The 26,755-nt window shown below is 41.7% G+C and overlaps 1 protein-coding gene and 1 pseudogene across 1 annotated transcript in view; one reads left to right on the forward strand and one right to left on the reverse strand.

The window, feature by feature from the left end:
• Positions 1–26,755, forward strand: part of LOC149221698 (Polyketide synthase, enoylreductase family protein) — a 374,456-nt gene that overhangs the window by 338,180 nt on the left and 9,521 nt on the right. The window lies entirely within an intron of this gene.
• On the reverse strand, positions 16,080–16,718 carry LOC149221699 (insulin-degrading enzyme-like 1, peroxisomal; annotated as a pseudogene).

A 26,755-nucleotide genomic window follows, 5' to 3' on the forward strand; every position in this document is an offset into this window, starting at 1 on the left:
CTTTTACAAAGGTCTCTCGACGACTCCAAGTCGTTCGGGAAAATCACAAATTTGATCTTTCCTCAGGGCTCTGTCCTGTACATCATCTCAGTGTGATGGAGCCTCCTTGATCATCGACTTACCATATCCCAGATAAGGCAGTAATTGATGTCTATCTACTGGAGCAATTGTCAAATACGGGATTCCTCAATAATCGAATCCCATCTCTGGTTGTCATAGAGATTCACAGTGGTATTCATCATGTGTACAAACAGCTCACTGAAGAGCTTCAGCGACCAGACTGCCTCACAGAAGGCCATACTATCAGCAATGTATTCTGCCTTGGTGGTGCTCAGAGTCACCGACTTCTGCTTCCTGCTCATCCAGGATATCAAGGCAGATTCCAAACAGCACTGAGAGGTGCTCTAGTGATCCTCCATACTTCCTGCCCACTCATCATTCGAATAATCATGTGGTTTCATATTTCCGGCATTGTATCTCAATTCATGAGAGATTGTGCCTTGAAGATATCTTAGAAGATTCTTGGCACCAATCTAGTGAGGCTCAACCAAATATGAGCTCACCATGCTAACTGCAACACAGATGTCCGGACGGAGGTTCTCCAAGAACATCAATGCGAATGAGTTTATGAAACTCAGAGGCATTTCCCAAATCTGGTCCGACATCATTACCATATAACTTCTGAAAGTTAAGATCCTCGAGGCAGTCACAAGCTTGCATCTTATCTTCCCACATTCAGAATCCAACTCCCTCTGTCTCCTATAAATGAGAGGGTCTGCACCTGTCAGACATAGGTGCCGGTATGAGAGGTTTATCATCCACAACCTTTGAGTAATGGTTTGGATCGGTTTCACTCCTAGTGAATCTCAGCTGCGTTAGACAGCTATCAATCCTCTCATATTATGCCTGAGGTGTTTTTCTTCAAGCCATAGAGGGCTTTCTTCCACCTGTATACATGAGATTCCTTGATCATGATCAAACCTGTGAACCTGCTGCATGAGGGGAATGGTCCCCTTATAATATTTTCCTTCGGTACATTTTAGACATGTACCTTCATGCTTGTTTTTGAATTCAGGCATCCTAGTCACCATCTGACTCACAGACCTCCGGAGTTGAGTCAATGGACATGGTCCCCAGTGGACTTCCTGCAACTTGATACAACCATGAAAAACATCTTTAAAAGATCTATTTTCAAACACGTACCTTTCCATCGATAAGTGCCACCTTGTAACCTTTGACTTCCATTTCCGAGATGGACACCAGATTCGATCAGGTACATAAAAGAGATTTTGGGGTTCCTTGCTTTCGTGGAAGAGTCGACCATTTCCTTGATGACCTGCATTACCAGTCATTCTTTTGATCATTGAAGATGTCCCAGGAATGATTGTTATCTTCATCAAGAGATGTGTCTCTGCCATTCGGACACTTCTTCGCATAACAGCCGAACTTATTTCAACAAGGCATCCGCCTTTCCTTCCACCCTTAGATCCGAACTTCCCAATGAAGTGATCTTAAGATGGATCATCAGAATCTTCCGCTACGCCATTCTGATAACATTCTCTTCTTTGACTCCCATTGATCCTTCTGTCTTGTCCCAACTGTCTTCAGCGATTGCTCTTTCACTCTTGCTTGGGCATTGTCTTCACCTCAGCTCTCATACCATGTTAAGTTTAGGTATGTTCTATGCTAGAGCAATTTATTTAAATTTTCATAGTTAGCAATCACATCAACATTAAGATAAACTGCAGATAGAACATAAATATAAATCGCAGAAGACAAGCCAAGGCAAGAGGACACAAGATACGGCGCGAGCCAGGGACAAATCCCACAATGTGTGGGGAAACCCTTTGATCAAATCTTCTTTTATCTTCAAAGTTCAGCAGAGAAAGAGAGAGAGAGAGAGATAGTACAATTACAACAGAAGTCAACACTTTGACTTGTCTAGATCTAAGCATAGATCATCTCCTATAACGACGAGATCAGTTGAAGACATTCTGCTTCAACTGATACCTATCATCGTGCTGCATCTCGTCCTCTAGTTGCACTACTGCATATTGCACCATGCTGCTGTCCAGGTCCATGATCTTATCCATCATAATGCTGCTCTACTTTGATGAGAGGATTACACACCATGATCTATATACCGAGATCTTCTTTTCAACGTGACATAACACATCAAGACCGTTCTTAGATGTGCCCAGATTACATATCATGTACAACGTATATAGTTTCCATGATCTGTGTATAAAGTCCTTTATGATCTGCGTATGTGTCATCATGTGCAGCGTACATAAGCTTCCATTATCTGCATATAAATGTCATCAATGATTTGTGTATAAAGTCCTTTAGTATATATGAGTCTCCCTGATCTACATCGTAAGGAGTCTCCATAGACTGCTAACTGTCTCCATGAATAAGTCTTCATGAAACTACGTGACTAGAGTCTCTAAGCCCAGATCCACTTTACACCGAGAGTGTCAACGATTGTGCCATGACTGGACCATACCCTACTGCGGATTCCTTCATGCTGCCAGATCCACCTACATTGATTGCTGCATACCATGCTATGTAGCATGACTGCGTAGTTACCATATGTGACTGCGTTCCAATTTCACATATGACTGTGTTCCATATCTCTGTGGGTTCCATATATGACTATGTTTCAAACTGCAGGTTCTGTGTTCCATATATAACTGCGGGATATGTATCACTGCGTTCCAAACAACAGGTTCTATAGATGACCCACTGTTGGGTTCATACGATAGTTGTGGCTAACAACGTTCATATAACTGCGTTGATGTGTGTATAGTTGCTGCGAGTATTATCACTGCGTATTATATCATTGCCTGCGTCCGGATCATGAACAGTCACTTCATCACTTCGGCTCATTACCAGCGTATATATATATATATATATATATATATATATATACAACTATGACAACCCATGAAGACCTGCGTGTAATTCTATGCATATATTTTTTGCGTATCCATGTATAGACTGTGATTTATATGTCTCCATGTACAGCGTTAGACATGTCTCCATGACTGCGTTTTATATGTCTTCACATATAGCATATTCGATCTTCCATACAGCGTATGAGGTCTTCCAGGTACAGTGAAAGTAATTGATTGCGTTGGATCAGTTAGGGCTTCATGCTGAGCTAGCGTATTCTTGCGTAATGCCATGATGTTGCGTTGTGTCTTCTGTTGATGCGTATATATATGAGTCCAGTATCTCTTAAACTACAGATAGGGTATCTTCATTTGCTTGCAGATTCATGACCCAATGTATTTGATTTCATTGTTTATGACCTGCGTATGACAGCGTGTAGATGTCTCTTCATAAACAACGTATCTGCGTTTTCCATGCTGTTCACACATATAACCGCATATGAATCCCTTGAATGTTGTGTGTATATATAGATTTCTATGCCGTGTGATTTCAGCGTATATATATCTCCATGAATGAAGGTATTACGTTTACTGTGACTGCAGCTAGGGCATTCTTCATTAGTGTATCTCCTTCACCAAAAACCCAGGATGTGGAGAGGAGATCACATGAAGAATGTGTATCAAATGACTTAAAGTCTTCTCTTATTTATACTAAAAATGAGGATGATGAATAGACACGTCGGTTGGGCTTCTAGAGCCTACATAAGTGCTGGTCGGCTTGATAATAATTACATAAACAAAATAAATTCATATCTCCATAAATACTTATCGGAATCGGATGATCTTTGGATCAATCCTACACCTCTCGACGAGAGGGATCCAATAAAAATATCACCTGCCATAAATAAGCTGACCCACATGGAGTTTGGCCCTAGTTGCCAATTTAACAGTTCAAATGTTGGAGTATCCTTCCAACTGTCGATTCTTGATGCAAAAGCTCTCCAAGATTTCATTTGACCTAGAAGAGAAGTAATTACGAGCTCTTTTTCTGGTACAATTTCATTTATTGCTTGGAGTTCATCTCTAATTCTAGATATCCTTATAAAGTAGGATGCCACAGTATCGTCTTTCGTCATTTTGATAGTTCTTAATTCATTCTTGAGGCTTGCTATTTGACCAATGTTCTTGATGGTGAATAACTTGGAGAGAGCCTCATACATTTCTTGAGCGAAATATATTTTGGATATGTATGGAATGAGGCTGTCTTTTACTCCATCCACTATTAGGTTCATGGCCAAGATTTCGGTTTCTCTGAACTTTGCTTTCCCTGCTTCATCTGTAGGCTTCTTGATTTTTCCTTGAACTAGATCCAAAACTTTATTCCTTTTGAGTATGAGACCTATTCTCTTTTTCCAAGCCCTGTAGTTGGATGCTCCTTCTAGTTTGTTTTCTCCCTTCATTGAATTTGACATAGTTCCTGTAGATAGTAGACTTATTTCCTTATATGATCCTTTTTTCTCAATGAACTTTCTTTGATCTCCTTTTCCTCCATAGATCTTGAATCTGCCTTTTTCCTTCTTCACCTTAGCTCTGATACCATGTTAGAAAATCGGAAAGGCATAAATATTTTCTCTTGATGATAATTACTTGTGATTTATTTGAGTTCTTATTATCTCTCTTATGTTCTTCTTTTATCTTAGTTTCATCAAGAAATTACCGAGACCAAAACACGAAGATCAAGTACACCAGATGTAGGCCCTCAACTAGCGCTAAAACCCCTATATAGGGGAAAACCTAGTGAAGAACTCTTCCTTTATTAATTCAAAATGAGATAGACTTGGACCCTAAACCAAATACCTTCCTCCTCCACCAAGTCAGCCTTCCAAGGTGATTTCGTAGTCTCTTCTTATCCAACAATTTTAACTCGGCAACAACCTAGAAATTTCGGTCCCAGCGTCACCAGAATTTCAGACCTGCCTGCACTTCTAAAATTTTTGGCCTCCCTACACTTTTCGGTCTGCTTGCACTTCTCATCCTGCCTGCACTTTTCGGTCTGCCTGCACTTCTCGGCTTGCTTGCACTTCTCGGTCTTTCTACACTTCTCGGTTTGCTACACTTCTCGGTTTGCTACACTTCTCGGTCTGCCTGCACTTTTTGGTCTACTTGCACTTCTCGGTTTGCTCGTACTTCTGAAATTCGACTTTCTATTCTTCTGAAATTTCAACTTGCGTTTATATAGGTGTTTTTGCCCCCTTAGTTAGGTCGACTTGTCCAGTTTGAAGCCGACTTGGTGGAGGAGGCTTAGAAGACCTAATTTACACTAAAATAATTTTCTTTCTTAACAAATAAATCCCAAAAAGGGTTCTTTACATTATGACATGGACAAAGACACTTGACATAAACCCTAGAAGCCTACAATGGAAGCTTTGACCTATAAACAATTGACCCAAGCATGAAACCCATGCTTTAATAAGTCAATTTCTTTAATGCGTCAATTTTTTTTTCTTTTTTTTTTTTGACAAATACATTTCATCATGATTCAAATATAATTATGAGGACCGACATTGGTTACATTCTTCAAGACTCCCTCTATATATATATATATATATATATATATATATATATATATATGTATGGAATATCTCAAAAAATGAACTACGAAGAGTTCTAGCACGCTTAGTGCTGCGGACGAGATACCTGACCAGGGTAATCTATCCAGGTTGGACTAAGATGGATTCAAACTTTCATCCACTCTAGGTACCATTAGGCTTACTTGGTAACCATCATTCCAGGGATCTAGGTGCATATCCAAGGTTGGAGCTGCATGACCAACGCCACCCTCCCTCTTCAGGATCTAGACATCAACACATAGGCCGGCCAAATGTCCTCTCAAGCATCCACCATTAGATGCTTCAACTCTCCCTATTAAGCTAGATATATCCATTTGTCCAAGCATGCTTCCAAAGTGTTCAACCTTCTTATGGAGAGATTTTCCTATACAAACACAACTCCAATCAATAATAAAATTTCAAATATACAAGTAAACACAAACCTTCGGGGTCTTCAATCATCTTGATGCCACGTATATCAAGTTATTCATATGCAACTAGTCGGAAGCTTTTCTTCTTTCATTTCTTCAGCAACACCAAAACATCCTTAATACATTGTAGTACTTATATTCATTCTTCGATTTCTTCTTCAAGGTATTAAGACTATCATAATATGCCCTCCCTCTTAATTGGGGGATGTATTCTTTTCTTCTAACCATGCTCCTTCTTAACTTGGGGAGATCAAACACTTCCTACTTCTATAACATCGTAGAACCTATCATGGCTTCATTCCTTCTTACAACATCAAGGTCATGTTATATAACTTCCTTCATCATGCTTTATCATCATCATACAAACAACTTCATCATTTGAAGATTATGTACCTGTGAAACTTTAATACTATGTTGCAGGAAACGCTAGCTTGGAGTGTGTTTCAGCACGAAAACGGAAACGAAACACGGAAACATGTTTGGTACTAGCCTGAAACGTTTTTAAGGACATATGGGAAAGTTTCGCAAGGCTGAAACATGGCCAATACAGATTGAAACACGTTCCAAGTCCATACGGTTACGTTTCCTGCAAAAAAATGGTTTTTTTTTCTTTTTTTCTTTTTTTGTTCAACTTTTTTATTTGGTGATTAAAATAATGTGTGGATGTTTCTAGATGTCTCTCACAAGTTATAAAAGACTCTCGCCTCATTCCCTCATCACACGAATTGAGCAAGTCGTTTCACTTGGAACGGGGCAATTTTAGAAAGGAGAAAAGAGGAAGAGAGTAGTGGTTTATCAAGGCTATTTTTGGATATTACTACTTTTATTATGTGATCATTCATGAATAAATGTGATGTTAGTATGTTTCATCATCATGTATAATTGATAGACTTATAGTTTGTGCCAATGTTTTTAAAACCGGAACCGGTGACCGGACTGGTCCACCTAATGAACCGGTTTACCGACCAGAACCGGTCTAACCGGCACTGGTTTGGTCTAAACGAACCGGTTTTAAAAAAATACATTAAATAATTAATTTTTAATGAAACAAAACTATTTTTAAGATGTAAAACCATGATTCCAAGCCAATAGAGACAAAATATGCAAAGTTTGCTCATTTATATACCATGTAAAGGTGAATACATCAAAATGGCACCGAGTGCAATACATATCATCAACAAAATAGAAAAATACATAACAAATGAGGCTCTAAATGGCCTATAAAGTCCAAAAACATTGCTGCAAGCTATGAGGCCATTGGCCTACTACAAGTCTACAGTATACACATGATCAATCATCAAGTTCATTACCACTACTAGTAGTAGACACAAGATCATCATCAGGAGCTACATAGACATCATCTGGTTCAGAGTCTGAGGATGCCTCAGCCTGATCTGCAACCTCAGTATCAATGCCACCAATGACAATAGAAGTGGACCTAATGGAAGCACGAGTTTGTCGACCTGCATGACTAGTGCCTTCCATTGGTTCCTTGCCTTTCCTTGATGCCGCTATTGATCCTGGTTCTGATGCCACCACATAATCTGCTTCATCCCCCGCCAAAGCCATGTCGATATCAAAATCAGCCTCAAACACAGGTTCTTCAGTCTCCTCCACCCATTCTGATGTTGGATCAATATCGTCCAACACAATGGGATCTAGATCAGGAGTTTTTCTTATCATTTGGAGCTCTAATTGCATTTATTGTTTACCCCCAAACCATGAAATCCTGAAAACCATTAAGTCTGCTGAATTTTGAGTGAAATCTAAAATTCTAGTTTCTCCATATGAAATCCAATGAGGTCGAAACCACTCTCAAACATCCTGAGTCATTTCATGGTAATGTTAAAAATTTAAGTAAAAGGATGAAAATGAAAATTAAAGGAAATGTCACTTTTACTTTAAGAATTTAACATTACCATTAATTGCCAACATTGTTAGGGTTGAAACACCCTTAGTCCCCCCCCAAAACCCCTCAAACACAGTCAAAAACATGTTTTTTTAACTTTATGGTGGTTGTGCCTAAAACCGGCCGGTTTAGGACAAAACCGGCCGGTTTGTAACAAACCAGCCGGTTTTGTCCTAAACCGGCCGGTTTTCACCGGTTAGGGCCAAAAATCGGGCAAATGAAGGGTCTGACCGGGTTTTTAGGCCGGTTCGGACCGGCCAGCTAGCTAACCGGCCGGTTTGACCGGTTACCGGTTTTTCTGAGCGGTTTTTAAAACTATGGTTTGTGCAATGACATTGGACAATGTATCATGTATGACTATGATTGATGATTGCACATAACATTTATTAAATGTCCTAATATATATATATATATATATATATATATATCATGTTTCCCCATTTCCAAAATTTGGGGGTGTCACGTTTCATACCTGTACCTGTTTGGAAACTCATATATGTTTCCCTGTATCGTGCAACTTAACTTTAATAGAAAGTATAACAAAAAACATACAAAAGCATGATGTTAACTATATCAAAATCATGTTACTACAATAGAAGTATTTAGACTTTAGACATCAAACACCTCAAATTATTTAGGTTCATAATCAACAAGAGACACATCTTTTTACATACTAGACTTCAACTTCTTGCTAGGGTTTTGTCATAAACCCTAGACTCCATCTTCGAGACACAAAGCCTTAGATATTAGTAATTCAATCAAATAACAATCCTACTATACATCTAAGGTTACATCAATTTTCAGAATTTGCATGCTAGACTCTACTAGGGTTTGTTGCAAACCCTAGAATTTACAAACTAAAACATGAGCATCAATAATTAAGACAACATTTTGACACATACATATCTAGGATGAATCAATACATTGAAGTTAGATATACAACAATTTTCTCTAGGCTAGGGTTTCAGTCATGCAGAAGAATATACACCTAGGGTTTCATTCTTAGGATCTTACTAAAAATATTATAAGGGTTTTTCTCAAAAACCAGAATTCACCAAATCCTAAAGATCTAAGGTTTTAATACATAACATAGACATTAATAGAAAACCCTAAAGCACTAGGGTTTTGATCATAACAATACCAAAACCTTAAACATAAAATGAATAGTTTTCTAGATTTCATCAATAACCCAAAGTAGATTAGGGTTTCCTAAATATTGACACACCCTTAGGTTGGGCTTTTACAGTGAACCTTTTAGGGTTCCACAACAATGATCAAATGATAATATAATGAGGGTAGATTTAATCTAATGATTAATTACCCTTAACAAGAATCTTTAAGATGCAAAACCCTAGACATAACGATGTGAGTAATGTAAAGCAATTTTAAAAGAGAATGAATATATCTTTTACACAAAGAGAACTTTATAACAAAGTTTATAGTCTAAGATGTTGATTTGTGGTAGCATTGGATTTGCTCTAGCCATGAAAATTGGTGGAGAGGCTAAAACACCTAAGATCTCCAAGACCCATAAATCGTTTTGAGAAATTCCATCCGGATGAGGAGTTATTAAAATAATTAATATTTTTAATGAGTTCCTAAATCTAAACTTAGGAAAATAAAAATATTAATGTGTATTAATAAAGATAAGGATGAGACCCGGATGCGGGTGAAACCCAATATCATTAATGGCCACCATTCGGATTGCCGACGCTAGGACCTGCCAGGCAGTGGGTTGCGCTCTGCTCTAGGCTCATCTCAAACGAAACCTGGGCAGTGTGCATGCTACAATAAATGGCCCCTCAGGCCGAGATTTGGAACCAGATGATATTCATATGGCGCCTCTCGAACCCTCTGTTCATCCCCCGTTCCTTAGCTTCTGTCTGCCTCAGGCTAGAATTTCTTGCAGCAGAACAGCCATATGGAGACGATGTTGGCTCCTCTGCTGTATTGACCTCGGAAATGGGCCCCATTACTCCCACTCCAGGCACTGCCCTTTAAATCCTGCTCAGGAGCCCTGTATTCACAACCCGCTCTCCCTCCCGTCCTCTTGTCCAGCTGATTTGCACTCCAACCTCACTGGTATGGTCCGTCACTGCATGAGGAGTCGCAGAGGAGGAACCTAAGGAGGTAGCACTCACCCTCAGGCAGCGCAGAGCTCGGCTCCTGCCTCTCCCCCTCATCACCATGAAAACTCGCCTCCCCCCAAGTCGCCACATAGTCACTATCCCCATACGTACAGTGGGCGGGGCAAGGGTCGGCCTCAATCGCTGCGCACAGTGATATTAGGCTCCATACTGCAATTTCTCCTCTGCGTCCAGGCTCTGTCCCTCACTCGACCCAATTCAGGTTCCAGAGTAGTTTGAATAGACCCATCATAATTGCCAATGTGACCATCCTCTTCTCTGAAGAAGATGAACAGAACAATGACCAAGTGAGGAATTTTGAAGAGCACTCTCATGAGGTGAGAAATCCGGAAATGGGTAGGGGTTCTGAGAAAAAGTCGAAGGATGATGGCGGGGGTGCAAGCTACAGCACACTGCATGGTGGAGAAGCTCATGCAGGTGACATTTAGCGAGTTGGTGGTAGCTCTGCAGGAGCTGCAATAACGATGGGGTTCGTTGGCAGTTCGAGCGGCACCTAGCATGCAAGGGGGCCTCCTGGTGGTGCAGCGAAAGGCGACGTGGCAGAGAAGTTGAAGATTGGGACCAGTATGCCTACCTCATTGTCGAGGAGACGCCTGACGAGGATGACAACAAATGACGCCACGTGGCATCCGTTGCCACCCACGAGCCAACTCAGCCTTCTGCTTTTGTCTGATCAGAGGGTTTGTAGTTCTTTTGTCGAGTCCGGTGGTGCTGAGTTGTATCTTTTCTGGGTTTTGCTTCAAAACATGGATCCAAATCCTATGTATGGGTTTCCTTTGGTGACAGTCCCGGGATATATGTTTGGTCTTTTTGTAATGTCAAACTGGTTTCCCCAATCTAGGACAGTTTCGACTTTCTTGATGAACTCTAGCAACAACGGTTGAGGCGAGGCCTTGATGTAATTATATTTTTTGTTTTTATTAATAGAATTAGCCTTACATAGAAAAAAATAAAAATAAAGATAAGGATGAGAAGCTTCTAAGAGACGAGGATCAAGTCTGTTTTAATCTTAGCCGTTGATTAGAGACTTAATCTTAGTTGTTGATTCGTCAATAGGAAAAGTATAAGAGAAGACTTGAGGGTCATTTGGAGACACACCAGTAGATACTCAGTAACCCATGGAAAATCAATTTTCAGAGAGAGTAAAATCGATTTCAGAGGGAGAGTAGCAGGGTGGCGGAAGAGGGGGTGATTAGTAGCAGTCGGGGAGCTCAGAAGAGGTGATGCAGGGACTCTGAGAGACAACGCAGAGGGAGATGCAGATCATAGAGACTCAGTGGATGACGCAAAGAAGGACAAAGCAGCGCAGAGCCACGCAGTATGATGCAGGGCTGACACAGTAGGGAAAGGAAGTCCTCCAGGGTGTCAGAAAGGCTCGGAGAAAAGTCTTAGGTGTTTTCTCCCAGTGTCTATGCAAAAGTTTTCTGTAAAAGTGATTGTCGCTGAAGATTAATAAAATCCTCCTCTGCTGCATCGATTTTCCCACATTGGGTTTTCTCGGGGACAATTGTCCAAAAATAACTGTGTTGATGTGTTTGATTCTTGTGCATATATTTGTTTTTGTATAATGGTGTGATATCTGCAGTAGAATTTATTTTAATATTTACTGAAGGAATTTCATAAATAACTTTTGAGAAATAAGTAGGTAAAATAAATCAGTTGTTGCAATAATAGAATTTCTGTTTAGAAATTTTCACATAAGACATACCTTCAGTTGTTTCTTAACAAACCTTGGAGGACATCAATTCTGAAGGACTTCTTTTATAATAGAACTTCTTCCATGCTTCATGTCCTTTGAAGTCTTCTCCATAACTTTTGTGTATTCTGCAATCCTTCCTTTCATGGAAAATATAAAGAAAATATTATTAGCATTCAATACAAACAAATCTTAATGTTAGGAGGAAACCAAACATGAAAATATGAAAACAAAGAATATAATGCTTACCTTTTGGTAAAATGGTGGAGGCTCCTTCTTAATTCAATCTTTTGGAGGGACACCTACAACTTTATCAAAACAATTCAAGTTTTTTTAACAAGACATGTTAGATCTATGAGTTCTAGAAATCAAAACATAAAGGAAATCGATTCAAAGCTTAAATAATAGAAGACTAAGAGGGATAAGAGAGAGGGGAATTAGTAGTATAAGACTGTAATATTCCTAATTAGCCATGGCTAATTAGAATATTCGATTTTGCTCAATTTTGCCTTCTATAGTTATTTGTAAATAAAAAAGGTGAGGAAAATGGGACATAACTCACTTTTAGAATAAAAGTCGCTTCCTAGTAGCACAACGTTGTGACTTAAAGGGGAGCCAAGGGGGGGCCAAAGGACCACGCAGAAATGGGGCCCACGCAGACACTTGGAGGGACTGTGCAGATGGAAGGGGAACACGTGGCAAGAGGGGATTACGTTGGAGGAGGTGAGCCTTGGGATTGGGAGAGGCCAATGCTATAAAGGAGAGAGGAACCCCCTCATTTTGTCATTGGATTATGAGCATTTGAGCTAGTCACTTCGACTTGGAGCACGCTGGCTGTTTAGCCTGTCTGCAGCACTGTTTAGTGCACTGAGTGTCTCCGTTTGGAGATCTCACCCTTAGCCCCGGGGGCTTCGAGTGCCTACTTGAGCAAGGTATTTTCAGCAGTCTTTTTGCAGTAGTTTTGATCTTTGGCATTGAGGTGGAGCTGAGCATTGGAAGATTGTGTAGTCTTGAGAGAGAGGGACGCAGTTCTTCTAGGAGCAGTTCCGGATTGAGGATTTGTGGAGGAGTTGAGCTGGAGCCTGGGATATTGAGCAAGGGATCAGCTCTTGCATATTGGAGTGGTTTGGCAGAGTTTCAAGCAGTATTTTGGAGGATTCTACTCAGTGGTAGCGCAGGGCCTTGAGGGATTGCGTGATTTCCCAAGGGGGCGACTTTCGGGGTTCGGCCATTTCAGAAAAGCTTTCTGGGTTTTTCTGGGTTTTCTGAGTAGGGGCAGATTCCAGAGTTTCAACATTTTTTGAGGAGGGGAACAACCCCAAATCCACATTTGATTTCCAGTAGTAGCAGCAGCATGACAGTTTTCCAGCAGCATCCACGCAAAGGCCATTCCTTTGTTATTCTGAGTGTATTTCTTCACTTGCCTGGTGCAAGTTGAGGTGCCATCCTTCTGATCACCTCATGTACTCATTCCATTACTCAGTATAATAAAATGGCTTAGCATTTTTCTCTGCATTTCTCGAGTATCTGCTTATATTATTACATGTTACACCACTATTATTTTTATCATTTTGAGTTTCCCGGTTATTATATTATTTGTGCGTATTTGGTTGGAGTTTACTGGGGTTTGGGGAAAATCTCTGAAACGGGATATTACAGTGGTATCAGAGCATAGACCTGGCTCAGCCTGTGGAGCTAGCAATCTATGACACCGGGGGAAAAGCCTTACATCTGTTACAGAGGTAGGAGATACAGAGACACTGGGCATAGGTTAGAGAACACCTACGGAGAGGGACACTGTGTTCCAGTAGTGGACACAGAACAGGAGGAGCCTGTGGTAGACGCAGGACAGGAGGAGCCTGTGGTGGACGCAGAGCAGGAGGATCCGATGGCAGATGATGATGAGAAGAAATTTGCGGACATGCTCCTCAAATCAGTGCAGGATCTGTCGAGGCAGATTGAGGTGATGGGGCAGAGATTCACGACAGTGGAGGCTAGACAGCATGAGAGCCCACGAGTTTTCCAAGTTGGAGAGGGATCGGGTGCATCTCACCATTTGCCAGAGCAAGGTGCCATTCAGCGTGATACTACTCAGTAGGTGGCCTCACATGCCCCTATACGCTCTACCATGCCCACTTTCCTAGGAGCAGATACCGGGGCTGGAGCACAGCAGGAGGCAGAGCTTGGTCATATGTGCGATTATTTTGCGGAGTACCAAGCCTATGGGCAAGAGTTCAGGGATGCTCTCTCATTCAGACACTTTGTTTAGCTCCAACGAGATAGTAGACCCCGCGACCATCACATAGGATACCGGCATTATCATGATGGAGACACCCACCGCACTGCTAGTAGATTTCACTTGCCTACGTTTGATGGCTCATCAAACAGTTCGGCAAGGTCTTGGGTGGAGAAGCTGGACATCTATTTCCAGCTTAACCAGATGTCGGAGACAGAGGCCATCAAGGTGGCGACATTACATTTGGATGGTGAGGCCCAGGATTGGTGGTTCCATGGGATGGTTACACTCGGGCATTCCACAGTGACGACGTATGCCGAGTTCACCAGGAGATTGATGGAGAGGTTTGACTGGAGGGATCCAAAACAGCACTTTGTTGAGCTGATGAGGCTCAAACAGAGAGGGAGCCCAGAGACCTACATTGCGGACTTTTTGAGGGTTTCAGTGATGGTGCCAGATCTATCTGTTAGCGCTTGGAATTCACCTAGGCTGAGATAGACAAACTCTCAAGGCTACATCAAACCATTTCACCTCGTAGCTAGCCCTACGAGGTATGAGAAGGCTCTCTCGGGTCAGATTTGATAGATCTTTCAATATGATTAGGCTGACCAATTAAGAATAAAGATTTTAGGCTAGTAAACTGATGAGGAGGATTGATTTAAAGTTTTTGGGGTTTTTAATGACGGGGTTTTTCTGGGCTGCATGGGCAAAATCACAGCTTTAAACAGAGAGATATAATGAACAACACAGGTTGACAACTGAGGCAAGGTAGGCAAGGAATTTAGCATCAAATCTAGATTTTTAAATGGGATGGCAAGACTGGTGAGGAGCTAAGGAGGGCAAATAATACTTTGAATCCTCCTTAAACAGAAGAAAACATTGAAAGTGAACAAACTTATAGGAGGAGCATATAATACTATGAATTCCTACCTAAACACTTCATTTGTTCAGCTGGAAATGGTCATGAAATGAAATGAAACATAACGGTTTACATATGAGACAAAGGAAAAACTTATGCTAAATTAACATACCACATGAATCTCAGCAATCAGAGCTGTGGTTTTCTCATTAAAAATCTCTGTTACAAAACTGCACAATGAAGCTCAGTTTACTCCAGCTCTCAGCACTCAGAAAAATCTCCCCTCTCTGACTAACTCCTTACAAATGAATTTGTTTTATAATAAATACAATGCTGCCCAAAACAGGGGCGCTGTTTTTAACTAACATCACAAGAATGTTTCCTTTTTTTAAATATATGAAACAAAACACAGCTGGGGGAAAACCAATCGACCCCAAGACCCGGCATTTGTTTTTTATCATTATTAACAAAATAAACTAAAAACAAAACCATCAGCGCTTCCTGAAGAGAAAATGGCGCTCCTTCCACTGAAATCTGTTGAATCTGGTGAATAGGTGGCATTACAGGTGTCACTCCCTTTGCTAAAAATAAACATAGGCAATCGCTCCTCGTTTTCTGACACTTTGCACACTCTGGAAATTACAACCGCGCCCCCCAAATCTCTGGAAATACGTTGGCTTTTAGAATAAGGAAATCTGAAGAACAGTTTCAAATCAGATCTACTAATTTGCTGACACGTACATAAGTGATGCTCCTTGGCAGGTCCACAGAGCAGTAAATTGCAGCGGCCACACCATTGATTGTATCTGAAAAACGTTGCTCCACCATATGCAATGATCGACACATTCACACATCTCATGAAACACATATAAACCCACAACCACAACGAAACCAAACGCAGAGTTTGCAGGGCGTCTAATGCAGAGATCCACAGGGGACTTAGGATGCTTCTCGCGCGAACAAGATCATGTGAAAATAAAATAAAAATGTGACTTACAATTCCTGAGATCTGTCATATAGATTTCCACTATGCATGCAACATTGTATTTAACTTTTCCAATAAAACACCATTGGTAACCGTAGCAAGTTGGTTAAGGTACTATGATAAAACCCAAGATCTAAGAATCGCTGTTAAAACTATCATATAACGATGACATTACTACATTTGAATGGAGTTCGAAAGGCATTCACCAATTTTGACCGTCTGGTACAGAGAAATTCAATCTACTATCAGAGAGTATCTGCTTGGTTTGAAGTATTAAAACATTAAGACTGCACCATCATTTCATTGCACCATCACTGTTCCATTTTTGCTATGTATAATCTTGATTTACTCCCCTTAAAGAGCCAAACAAAGTTTGAGACCTTTTGAAACTAGATATGTCATCGATGCGCTTTGACTGATATTCATCCAGTTCACTGCTATTCATATCAGCGGATTGATCTGAAGGAGCAAGTTTAACTGCGTCATCCTTCAAATGCTCTCTATCTGAATTATCTGATGTAACTGCCTTACCATTACAAACGTCTTTGTTGGAGGGTATGTCCATAGATTTGGCCAGTTTGTATGCTCCACTGTGAGAACTTCCATATACTTGCACGGTCAGTTTTCTTCTTTCAGGACAGCCAAGTTTTATGTGATTATCAAAGAAATAAATCAAGTCTTGTTTCGTCAATTTCAGCAACCTCCATTTCTACCCTGTCAAACTTAAGAGTTCCAAGCTCAAGAAATAAAAGCTTGATTGTTCTTGCAAGTTTTTGTGTTTCTCGAGCTTATCATCAATCAAAGCATCCACGTTTGTCTTAAAATCATCATCTGACATAGCATGTAGTTTACTCTCAAACATTTTAAGAAATGCCTCCACTCTCAGATCAAGCTGTGCTGAGACCCATATATAAATGAGACCATTCAGGGTTGAATCATACGAATTATACATACCTCAAACCATATGAACCTCAAAACAAATCAAACCACTATAATCATAGACGCAAGAGAGATCAGATCTTCTTGGTCAGCCTCATAGCCACCTGAAACCTGATCAAGATCTGGATCAAGGGTGCCACTGTAGAGAACCTCTGTAGCTGAACCTGGAAACTCCCTTTACTATCTCTTATCATACACAGATTGGAAAAATCTAGATCCTGATGAGCAAGAGAAAGAGGATTAAAGCCCAGCAATTCATAATCCTCCCATAATGTTGTTTGACCAGTACTTCTGGATTATATCTGCAACAGAATATGGAGCAATCTTCTCTGGACACGTTTGTCGGTTTGAGAAGAGTCTTCTAAGCAATGTACATTCCGGCTTCAATTCAGACAGTCCTTTTGCAGTGACTAAATCGACCTTGATATCTTTCACGAAAGATGGTTGAGACACAACCCACTCCATGAACACAATAACTCCAGGCAATAGAAAATTCAGTGATTTTTTTCTCAGATTGCGCAGCCTTTTTAACTAGTATTGATGCAACAAAGCAACAAAATCTCAATAAAGTGGTTGCAAATGAGGTTCCTGAGGTAGTAGCAACATTCTGAACTTGGGTATGTGAATCATGGATAAGAAAGATGACAACAACTATAATTCCAAGCATGGGTATATTGCTGACAGTGCTGCCTCCCCCTGAGTATAATCTCTTGGGTAGAAATGTCATTTCCAGCTCTTCGATGTGATGGTTGAACAAATCTTGCAGCGCATTTCTCTGATTTAGATACTGCATATTCCAGTTCTTCAAGGCTGGATTTTGTAAAAACAGCCCCAAGAAGTTCAAGGAAATGAACTTGGAAACATTCCCATATCTCCTTGATAGCCATAGCATATGATTCTTCTCCTGAAGTTGATTGCAAAATATTTTTATGGCGGGCCAAATGAGGCGAACTTCTATAATTTAAATGTTCTTGCTCAGCAGCAGCAATAAGAAATGGTAGTTGTCCTGAGCCTTCCACTAGAAGAACAAACATGTGGTCTTTTCTTCTCAAGCAAAAGAATAATGTTTTCCCGTTTTCAAGCCGCTCACAAACAACACAGTGATATACAATGTTTTCTGTGCCTTGCACATTTTCCTCTTTATTATCTTCATAAACTATCCAAGCAAGATTACGAAGCCCATAACACATCATTGTCTCTATTTGCAAGTGTTGCATCTTTATAACCATCCGTGTACCATCTTTCAAAATACCACCATGAACTTGTACAATTGATACTGCTGCAATTGGTATTTTCTCCACATAACTTTTTGCCTCTGATTGCTAATGATATTCTGAATTGTGCTTGTGCAGATAGAAGCTTTGAAGTCGCTGCTGCCTTTTGAAGAGCTGGAGCATAAATTACATAATTTAAATCAATACATTAAATGATTTCTTCTTCAAAACAAGGTTTTGAAGAAGAATCAATCTCTGACATGAGACGGAGTCTAACACTATCCATGGCACGAAGGATCTACATGTATGTTGAGGGGTTAGCAGAGCCACTTCGGGGTCTAGTTAGATCCGCTAGACCAACCACCCTTCAGGATGCTATTAGCAGGACCCGAGACTTACAGGATGTCTTACCCAGGACCCGGACACCTTACCCCCAGCGACAGGATTTTCAGCCTAAGGGGAAGGATGTGAGGATTCCGCCTTCGAAGGGGAATCCAGGACGAGTACAGATTGATGATGATGCTAGGAGGGAGTTGAAGAAGAAGCGGTTAGCTTCACCTGTCAGGAGCCATGGGCACCAGGACATAGATGTGTTGCTGGCAAAGCACATTTTATTGAGGTCTTCTCCGAGAGTAGCGGGGAAGAGGATGAGGAGGATGATGTGGAGGTACGAAATAGTCATGCCATGCAAGGTCCCTTGCCACATCCACCACTAGCAACATGTGGTGCAGCTTTTGCACCTACAGGAGGAGCCCTTGCAGCATTGCGAGGAGTTCCCAAGTATTTGTCGCTGCGCATACGGGGGACAATACGTGGCCAGCGAGTATCAGTTTTGGTTGACAGTGGGGCCACCCACAACTTCATCGATGCACAGATGGTTGAGCGTAGAGGTATACCGACAAAGAGCTTCGATGGATTTTCAGTTTTGGTCCCAGGAGATCAGACCATGGTGTGTGCTCGTTATGTTCTAAAGTTATTAGTGACGATGGGCACCTGCACACTGATTGACCACTTCTTCGTGGTCAATATTCCAGACACAAACATAGTACTGGGTGTTCAGTGGCTTATTACTCTAGGGAATGTCACTACAGATTGGAAGGCCCTAGAGATGGAGTGGGATGATGAGAAGACAGGGAGGCATGAGAAGATACGGGGGCAGCACACATACCCACCTCAGACTGTTTCAGCTCATCGGATGGAGGTAGTCTTCCGGAAGGGAGACGTAGAGTGGGCAGTGGAGCTGCGTGCATCAGAGGCAGGGACTATAGGGCAGACAGTGCACCCAGAGATACAGGCCATCCTTGACCAGTATGCCACAGAGTTTGGGAGATTCCACCGGGATAGCCACCGAACCGGGGGTTTGAGCACACCATTGAGCTTGAGCAGGGCATACAGGCAGTGATTACTACTCCCTATAGGCATCCCAAGGCCTATCGGGATGAGATTGAGTGGGCCATTCAGGAGTTGCTGGCTCTTGGGCACATTTGGCCGAGCACGAGTCCTTTTGCTTCTTCTGTGGTGTTGGTGAAAAAGAAGAACGGCACATTGAGGATGTGCATTGACTACAGGGCCCTGAACAAGAAGACCCTGAAGAACAGATACCCCATACCCAGGATCGATGAGTTGATGGACGAGTTGAGAGGAGCACGGTTCTTCTCAAAGATTGATTTGAGATCTGGGTACCATCAGATTCGCCCGAGGGAGCAGGACATTCCCAAGACCGCCTTCAGGTGTCACTATGGGCACTTTGAGTTTTTGGTGATGCCCTTCGGCCTAACCAACGCCCCAGCTACATTTCAGTCTTGCATGAATCACATCTTCCGCAGTTACTTAAGGAAGTTTGTGTTGGTGTTCTTTGATGATATCCTCATTTACAACAGGACTTGGGAGGAGCATCTCTAGCACATTGAGACAATATTACGCATCTTGGAGGAGCAGCAGTTCTATGCCAAGCTCTCCAAATGTGAGTTTGGGTTGACGGAGATGTTATACTTGGGACACATCATAGGAGTGGACGGAGTGAGGGTCCACGAGGAGAAGATCAGGGCCATCAGAGATTGGCTAGAGTCGAGAAACGTGACGGAACTTCGAGGATTTATTGGCATTTGTACTTACTACTGGAAGTTCGTCAAGGGTTTCTCACAGTGTGCTGCACCCCTAACAAATTTGACGAGGAAGGGGGCATTAAGTTGGTCGGATACAACGCAGCGAGCCTTCGACAGGCTCAAGGAGGTTATGAGCAGCTGCCCAATGCTTGTGTTGCCAAATTTTACGCAACCATTTGTTTTGGAGTGTGATGCGTCGGAAGAGGGGATCGGCGTAGTGTTGATGCAGGGAGGTCACCCTATAGCCTTTAAGAGCCGGAAGCTCCTTCCGCACGAGAGGTTGTATTCTATATACGACAAGGAGATGCTTTCCATCATGCATGCATTGGCTAGGTACCGGTAGTATTTAGTGGGTAACAGGTTCAGGGTGAGGACTGATCACAACAACCTCAAGTTCTTTTTGGAGCAGAAGCAGCTACAGGAGAGGCAGCAGAAGTGGATCAGCAAGATCCAAGCATATAACTTTGACATTGAGTATGTCAAGGGTAAGAACAATGTGGTAGCAGATGCCCTTTCACATAGGCCAGCCACGTTGTCTCTTATGAGCTTGGACACAGACTGGAGGGCTCGAATCTTAGTAGAGTACTCCAAGGATAGATTTGCATGTGAGGTTCTGGATGGGCAGGTGGCAGATGACAGGTACAGGGTGGTCGATGAGATCATCTACTACAGGGACCGGATCTTCTTGACTGAGGGGTCTCAGCTCAAGAAGAAGATACTTCAGGCGTCACATGATTCACCATTGGCAAGTCATCAGGGGTTTACCAAAACCTACAGGGCCATTAGAGAGAGGTTCTCATGGAAGGGCCTTAAGGAGGACGTACTCCAGCATGTCCGGGAGTGCGATGTTTGCCAGAGGAACAAGGTGGAGATGAACCATCCAACAGGACTATTGCTGCCTCTTCCCATTCCGGAGGGGAAATGGGAGTGTATTTCGATGGACTTCATCACAGGGTTGCCCCTGGCACAGGGCAAGGATTGCATCTTTGTCGTCGTTGATCGGCTGACAAAGTACTCACTTTTTTGCCATATCTGCACACTACATAGCAGCGCAGGTGGCCGAGCTGTTCTTCAAAGATATTTTCAGGTTACATGGTCTTCCCAAGACCATCTCTAGTGATAGGGACAACCGTTTCATGGGCGGATTTTGGCGGGATCTTTTCCGGTTGATGGGGACGGAGTTGACACCGAGTACCAGTTATCACCCACAAATGGACGACGGGCAGACAGAGATAGTTAACAAGTGGTTGGAGGGCTACTTGTGTAACTATGTCAGTGGACAACAGCGAGCATGGCTGAAGTGGATGCATCTGGGGGAGTACTGCTACAACACTACACATCACATGTCCATCAGTTTGTCACCGTTCTATGGTTTGTATGGATATCATCCTTTATCTTTTGCTAACGTGATGTTTGGTGCTAGCAAGGCTCCGAGAGCCAAGATTTGGATCCAAGAGAGTCAGGATATTCTCCGAGCTCTGAAGGATAACATGGCTACAACGTAGAACCAGTAGAAGCTGTATGCTGACAGGGGTCGGGTGGAGAGACAGTTTGAGGTAGGGGACTTGGTCTATCTACAATTACAGCGATACCGACAGTCGTCAATGAAGTAGAAGGGGGCTGAAAAGCTCAAGCCCCACTTTTATGGGCCATATAGGGTGATACATAGGATTGGACAGGTAGCATATGAGTTGGAGCTGCCCCAAGGCAGCAAGATTCATAACGTTTTCCACCTATCATGCCTAAAGAAGACATTGGAACAGCATGTGATAGTGACAAATGAGCTACCACCCACAGATGATGAGGGGCATTTGGTGTTGTAGCCAGAGGCTATTATTGGTACTAGCGAGAGGCAGCTACGGAGCAGGATGGTCCAAGAATTCTTGGTGAAGTTGAAGAATTTACCGGATGAGGATGCCACTTGGGAGAGTGAGAAAATTTTGCAGCATCCATCCTTCAGTTGCTTGAGGACAAGCAACATTTTTGTCGGGAGAGACTGTAATATTCCTAATTAGCCATGGCTAATTAGAATATTCGATTTTGCTCAATTTTGCCTTCTATATTTATTTGTAAATAAAAAAGGTGAGGAAAAGGGGACATAACTCACTTTTAGAATAAAAGTCACTTCCTAGTAGCACAACGTTGTGACTTAAAGGGGAGCCAAGGGGGGGCCAAAGGACCACGCAGAGATGGGGCCCACGTAGACACTTGGAGGGACTGCGTAGATGGAAAGGGAACACATGGCAAGAGGGGATTACGTTGGAGGAGGTGAGCCTTGGGATTGGGAGAGGCCAATGCTATAAAGGAGAGAGGGGCCCCCTCATTTTGTCATTGGATTATGAGCATTTGAGCTAGTCACTTCGACTTGGAGCACGCTGGCTGTTTAGCCTATCTGCAGAATTGTTTAGTGCACTGAGTGTCTCCATTCGGAGATCTCACCCTTAGCCTTGGGGGACTTTGAGTGCCTACTCGGGCAAGGTATTTTCAGCAGTCTTTTTGCAATAGTTTTGATCTTTGGCATTGAGGTGGAGCTGAGCATTGGAAGGCTGTGCAGTCTTGAGAGAGAGGGACGCAGTTCTTCTGGGAGCAGTTCCGGATTGAGGATTTGTGGAGGAGTTGAGCTGGGATATTGAGCAAGGGATCAGCTCTTCCATATTGGAGTGGTTTGGCAGAGTTTCAGGCAGTATTTTGGAGGATTCTACTCAGTGGCAGCATAGGGCCTTGGGGGATTGCGTGATTCCCCAAGGGGGCGATTTTCGGGGGTCGGCCATTTCAGAAAAGTTTTCTAGGTTTTTCTGGGTTTTCTGAGTAGGGGCGGATTCCAGAGTTTCAACATTTTCTGAGGAGGGGAACAACCCCAAATCCACATTTGATTTCCAGTAGTAGCAGCAGCACGACAGTTTTCCAGCAGCATCCACGCAGAGGCCATTCCTTTGTTATTCTGAGTGTATTTCTTCACTTGCTTGGTGCAAGTCGAGGTGCCATCCTTTTGATCACCTCCTATACTCATTCCATTACTCAGTATAATAAAATGGCTTAGCATTTCTCTCTACATTTATCGAGTATCTGCTTATATTTCATGCTTATATTATTACATGTTACACCACTGTTATTTTTATCATTTTGAGTTTCCCGGTTATTATATTATTTGTGCGTATTTGGTTGGAGTTTACTGGGGTTTGGGGAAAATCTCTGAAACAGGATATTACAAATTCCTTGACTTCCGATTATTTAGTCTTACTCTTCTTAGGTGGAGCTTCATCGACAATATTCACATGTTCTCTTTCTATCTTCCCATTCCTTGGATTCTTTGGACTTTGATTTTTATAATGACCCATCTTATGGCAATTGTAGCATTCAATCTTTGATAGGTCTACATTCTTCTTTGGTCCTCTGAAATTCTTGAAGGTTCCCTTCTTCTTGTAATGAGTGGAATAGGAATTCTCAATTTGAGATGTTCTCTTCTTCATCCTCCTTCTTGTTGTTTATTAACGATATTCAGGCTTCTTCTTTACTGAATGCATTCAACATTTGTTCAAATGGAGTATCCTTCCAACTGTTGATTCCTGATGCAAAAGCACTCCAAGATTTCGGTAGACCTAGAAGAGAAGTAATTACGAGCTTTTTTTCTTGTACAATTTCATTCATTGCTTGGAGTTCATCTTTGATTCTAGATATCCTTATAAAGTAGGATGCTACAGTATCGTCTTTTGTCATCTTGATAGTTCTAAATTCTTTCTTGAGGTTTGCTATTTGACCAATGTTCTTGATGGTGAATAATTTGGAGAGAGCCTCATACATTTCTCGAGTGGAATCTATGTTGGATATGAATGGAATGAGATTTTCCTTTACTCCATTCACTATTAGGTTCATGGCCAAGATTTGGGTTTCTCTAAACTTTTCTTTCTCTGCTTCATCTATAGGCTTCTTGATTTTTCCTTGAACTAGATCCGAAACTTTGTTCTTTTTGAGGATGAGATCTATTCTCTTTTTCCATGCCCTGTAGTTGGAGGCTCCTTGTAGTTTGTTTTCTCCCTTCATTGACTTTGACATAGTTCCTGTAGATAGTAGACTTATTTCCTTATATGATCCTTTTTCCTTAATGACCTTTCTTTAATCTCCTTTTCCTCAGTAAATCTTCAACTTCCTTTTTCCTTCTTCACCTTAGCTCTGATATCATGTTAGAAAATCGGAAACCCAGAAATATTTTCTCTTGATGATAATTACTTGTGATTTCTTTGAGTTCTTATTATCTTTCTTATGTTCTTTTATCTTAGTTTCATCAAGCAATTATCAAGACCAAAACACGAATATCAAGTACACCAGATGTAGGCACTTAGTCAGGGCTAAAACCCCTATATAGGGGAAAATCTGGTCAAGAACTCTTCCTTCAGTAATTCAAAATGAGATAGATGAAGACCCTAGACCAGTGACCTTCCTCTTTCACCAAGTCAACCTTCCAAGATGATTTAGTAGTCTCTTCTTATCCAGCAGCGTTAAGCCAACAACAACCTAGAAATTTCGGTTCCAAGTTCACCAGAATTTCGGACCCGCCTTCAATTCTGAAATTTTTGACCTGCCTAGACTTTTCGATTTGCTTACACTTTTCAGTTTGCCTGCACTTATCATCCTGCCTGCACATTTCGGTCTGCCTGCACTTCTCGACCTGCCTGCACTTCTCGGTCTTCTTGCACTTCTCGGTTTGCCTGCACTTCTCGGCCTACTTGCACTTCTCGGTTTGCCTGCACTTCTTGGACTACCTGCACTTCTTGGTCTGCCTGCACTTTTCAGTTTGCCTGCACTTCTCGGTCTGCCTACACTTCTCAGCCTGCCTACACTTTCGGTCTGCCTGCACTTCTGAAATTCGACTTCTTGTTCTTCTAAAATTTCGATTTGCCTTTATATAGGTATTTATGCCCCTTAGTTAGGCCAACTTGTCTCATTTGAGGCCGACTTGGTGGTGGAGGCCTAGAAGACCTAATTTACATTAAAATAATTTTATTTCTTGACAAATAAATCCCAAGAAGAGTTCTTTACATTATGACATGGACAAGGACACTTGACGTAAACCCTAGAAGCCTACAATGGAGGCTTTGACCTATAAACAATTGACCCAAGCATGAAACCCGTGCTTTAATAAGTCAGTTTCTTTAATAATAAATTTTCCTTCATAATAAATATAATTATGAAGACCAACACTAGTTACATTCTTCAACATGGGGCACCTTCATGAGTTAGAGTCTAGACAAGCTTAGGCTTATGGTCTCCCTGAGTGAGAGGGAGTAAGTTTAGTTAAATATTTTCTTTAACATGATTTTTGATTTGGTATCCTAGATGTACAGAAAACAGAGAATTGCTAAAATCATTGTTGCTAGAATGGCTAGTTGTAAGATAATGTGTTTTGAAGAAGCTCTTTAGTGAGTTGTGTGCCATCATCTATATGTTGCTGGGAGGAGCAATGAGGCTCCCATGGACAGATGGTAAGGTCGCTGATATCCTCACAAAGCCGTTGGGTAGGAAAAATTCTTAGCCTTCAGAAAGCAACATTCGCTATATGGAGGGATCTTGATTGGGTTGAACATTGAGCTTTGGGAGCTCTTGGGGGCCTAGCGTACTTGTAGTTAAATGAGCATAGGGTGAGTGGTTCACCTTCCCCTATGGACCCAACATGTGAACGCAGGGTGAGTGGTTCACCTTCCTCTATGGAGTACATACCCCAATATGTGAACATAGGGTGAGTGGTTGACCTTCCCCTATGGAGTACGCTATATGAGAACAGGGTGAGTAGTTCACCTTCCCCTATGGATACCCCAACACATATCCTACCCTTGCAGCCTAGGACTCTTGGGAAGTACCTCTCATCTAGCCAATAATTTTGGGAAAAGTGGTTGGGGTTAATTACTACTACCAACAGACATGTTAGGTACCACTATATTCCCTATGACTAGGATGCATGATGTTCAATATATTGATCACTAAAGGATTAAGCCTTGTAGGGATTCTATCCTTGGACATGAGGACTTTCCTCTGTCATTTTGGCGAGGATGGTAGGTTCTTGTTACCCAGCCTCTTTTAATCCTTTCTTAGTGGATTATGATTTCAATCTTCAGCAAAGACAAGTTGCAGAGATGACACTTGATGGACACAATAGCATAGCCATGGATGAATGTTGATAGGTGGAATTCTTCCCTAGTTGAGAGGGAATGTTAAAGAGTGCAATTAGGGGCTAATTCCGCTTCCTAGAAGTCTGTTATGAATTTTATATATATATATATATATATATATATATATATATATATATATATATATATATAACAATCATAAATATGAATAATGCACCTTCATTAGTTAGACAAGCTTAGGCTTGTGGTCTGCCTGAGTGAGAGGGAGTAAGTTTAGTTAAATATTTTCTTTAACATGATTTTTGATTTGGTATCCTGGATGTACAGAAAACAGAGAATTGCTAAAATCATTGTTGCTAGAATGGCTAGTTGTAAGATAATGTGTTTTGAAGAAGCTCTTTAGTGAGTTGTGTGCCATCATCTATATGTTGCTGGGAGGAGCAATGAGGCTCCCATGGACGGATGGTCAGGTTGCTGATATCCTCACAAAGCCTTTGGGAAGGAAAAATTCTTAGCCTTTAGAAAGCAACATTCACTATATGGAGGGATCTTGATTGGGTTGAACATTGAGCTCTGAGAGTTCTTGGCGGCCTAGCGTACTTGTAGTTA

This window comes from Pinus tabuliformis, chromosome Q, assembly GCF_031772625.1.
Source record: "Pinus tabuliformis cultivar Carrire ecotype Pingquan chromosome Q, CPIR1, whole genome shotgun sequence".
Classification (NCBI taxonomy): domain Eukaryota; kingdom Viridiplantae; phylum Streptophyta; class Pinopsida; order Pinales; family Pinaceae; genus Pinus; species Pinus tabuliformis.